Raw genomic sequence first — 3,683 nt, 5'->3', positions numbered from 1 at the left:
CGAACGGTACCAATACCACCAATAGAGCATGCATGTCCATTACCCATGAGCACAACATCCTCTCTTTCCAACTTCTGAAAGCTGGAGAACCAATCCCTCCTAGGGCAAACGTGGTATGAAGCACCTGAATCCAACATCCACTCTGTAGAATTGGCAACACAAACTGACGGTAGTGCAGATAACGAATAGTCCGAAGAATCCGAATCTAAATTGTCGCCACTAGTCTTGATAACATTCACCTCTGAAGCTTGTACAGCTTTCCCCCTTTGCTTCCTGGCTCTATCCTTCAACTTTGGGCACTCATTCTTCCAATGTCCCTCTTCTTTGCAAAAGGCACATTGATTTCTACCAACACTTTTATGGCCACCCCTATTCTTCGATTTTGAGCGGTTGAACTTTTGACGGTTTGGAGCACGGCCACGAACTGCAAGTGCATCACCCGATGCCTTCTCGGAGGGCTCACAATCATTCTTCCTCAGCTCATAATTCACCAATGCCGAGGTCACCTCCTTGTAGCTAACTGTAGTTCGCCCATTTATCATAGTGAGAACAAAGGTGCTAAACTCATCATCTGGCAACGAACACAATAATAACATCGCCTTGTCTTCATCCTCCACCATGATATCAACATTGGCCATATCCGAAATTAGCTTTGTGAAGTCGTTAACATGCTCTCGAATGGAAACTCCCCTCTTCATCTTGAATTGGTAGAACCTCTTCTTCAAGTGAAGCCGATTCTCAATGCTTTTTGTCAAATATTTTTCATTGAGCGTTTCCCACAATCTCTTTGCCGAAGTCTCGTTCATCACATCATAAATGAGATCCGGTGTTAGGCATGACCGAATAACCCCACAAGCCCTACTGTGCATTTTCTTCCAAACCCTATCATCAATCTCCTCGGGTTTCTCTTGAAACTCAAGGGTCTCCTCCAAGTTTTGTGCATCTAAGGCGTCCATTACTTGACACCTCCATAAACCGAAGTTGATCTTGCCGTCGAACTTTGGGACATCAATTTTAGTGTTATTGATGCTCAAATTTTGGATCGCCTTTGTCAAAGCCGACCCCGATGGACTAGTAGCACTTGAGCTAGCCCTGCTTGTATCACCCATATTGTAGATCTACTCTTCAAATAAGAATCCAACAGTGAATCCTTCGAACAAAACTCCCAAATCCAACCCGGAGCTCTGATACCACTTGTTGTGCGCCGCGGAAGTCCCAAATAGCCAAAACAATAGCACACACAAGAACCAATAGATCACAAAACAATAGCACACACAAGAATAAAATAGACCACAATAGACACAAGCCAACCAATCACAGCAAGAACACAAGATATACGTGGTTCGGCAATGTGCCTACGTCCACGGGGCAAGGAGGGGGGAGGTTCACTAATCAAATCAAAGGGGAATACAAATTAGGGTTACAAATCTTACCCAAAACCCTCAAACAAGATCACTTGATCTCTCCAATAGACTCCAACAAAAGAAGCCCTAGAAAATCCCCTTTGGCAGCTCAAAATCTCCCTGCATAAACCCTAGAACAGATTTGGGGTTTATATACAAGTTACAAAGAAAACGGGTCTGGAAAACCAACTTAAACCCAAAACCCGATAGTCGGTCGACCGCAGCACCACTGCCGGTCGACCGCAAAATATCCCGAGGTCCAGTCTGCTCTCTGGACAATTCGCGGTCGACCGCAGAACCACTGCCGGTCGACCGCCCAAAGTCCAGTGGTACACTAAGAGTTGTGTGCACATATCGGTCGACCGCAGCTCCACTGCCGGTCGACCGCCCAACTTCCAGAGGCATACCTCTGACTTTTCACCAACTCTACAGAGGCGACGGTGCTAGCAGGTAGGGGCTCAAGTTAAGGGGTTGTTTGTTTTTATGAAAGTGAATTGTAAAAGTATGGAAGTAAAATGATTTTAAGACTTTTGGTGTTTGTTTTATTGAAAGTAATTTTGAAAGTAAAATGTTAAAATGAGTCCACATAAGCTCTAATGCATGTTTAAGTTCCCCTAAAAAAGTGCCGAAGTCAAGTGAAAGTGAGAAAAAAGTGGGGACCACTCCTAATTAATTAGTATATTTATTATTTATCTTATCTTATTTTCCCATGTTATTCGGCGGAAACAACCACCTCCCCCTAAAATTTTCTTACATGCTAATTATATTATTTCTTTTATAGCTGTGTACATTGTTATGTCATGTATATAATATGAATTAGACAAGTTATGAACATGACTACACATTTTAGCGTGATTGTTGTACAGTTGTAACATGACTAGGCATTTAATAAGCCATTACGTTATTAAAAAAATATAAAGTACATAAGTAAAAAAAATACATAATACAAAGAATCTATAAAAATTAGTACAAGTAATTGATGATATATATACATGAGGCTTTCAATTCGTTCTTTAGTTGTTACCAGAATAATTATTAGAGTTTAGAGTGTAATATGAATTTAAATAACAAATAAATAAATAATTGCCACATCATCTTTATTTTCCTAGTTCCAAGATTAATTCATTTTTACAAACAAACATTGCATTTCACTTTCATGTTGACATGGATCCACTTTCGCACTTGCAAAAATAAGTGACTTTCACACATTCGTGTCACCTTCATTTAACCAAACACCCCCTAAATGAGGGAGTGGGGGCGGGGGGAATGAAGAGGCACGGGGGATTCAACCGCTTCTCAGTGGTTGAGAAACGGAAGAATCGGAGATGGGGGACGAATCGGCAGAGGAAAGGGCATATTTATTGGCAGAGGAAAGGGTGCGTCACTGATCACTGATAATGAAAACGTAAAAAGGGCAAAATAAGAATAAATAGATACAAATATAGGATAAAATTATCTCTCAAAAAAATATAGGATAAAATTATAATTAAGCTAATTGAAAGGGGTAAAATGGGCATGCAAAAGTTTTGACCCTTGTTTTCTCTTTTAGAAGTAGTATAGATATAGATTAAGAGTTAACCCTTCTAGTTATAAAGAAAATAGTCAAAATCATTGTTATTCCCAAACACTAAAACTGATTACAAGGACTAAAATAAAACTTATTTAACAGATTAATAATTTAGTCATTCAGATTATTGAATGAGCTAAGTACATTAATCCTTCTTTTTAACCTCTCTTTCTTAACCCTTTGTCAAACGGGGCCTAAAAGATTAAAAAAAAGTACTAATCCTATCAGAACATCCCACATAGTGTAAGGCGAACCGAACCAACCAGGGTCATGGAAATGACAAATATGCCTTTGAGTCCATGTGAACAGTACAGATCACCCCTTTTGGTAGAGTGCTCTGATAAGATTAGCCGTCGCCAAAAAAGTTCGATAATTGTTCGAGTAACTATTTGGTAGGGGTGGAAATGAACCAAACTATTAACAATTAGTTCGAAAATTGTTCGAGAAACTATTCGATAGTTCATTTACCACTAAACAAATATTTTTTAGTATTTGTTTTTACTAATGAATAGAATTTAACCAGATGTATATTCGATTCGTTTGTCTATCAAATATTCGTTTAAATTTTGATCATTTATTGTTTGTATTATTGCACACATGATGTCATATTTTTAACCTACTTACCAATTATACTTAAGTTTTATGTACTGATTTTAAGACTTAAATAATCTTAAATCTATTTTCTAATGAAAATTTTGATATATATATATATA

The sequence above is a fragment of the Asparagus officinalis genome, chromosome 9 (assembly GCF_001876935.1).
Source record: "Asparagus officinalis chromosome 9, Aspof.V1, whole genome shotgun sequence".
Lineage (NCBI taxonomy): Eukaryota > Viridiplantae > Streptophyta > Magnoliopsida > Asparagales > Asparagaceae > Asparagus > Asparagus officinalis.
The sequence above is the reverse complement of the archived record's forward strand: the minus strand, read 5'-3'. Positions refer to the sequence as shown.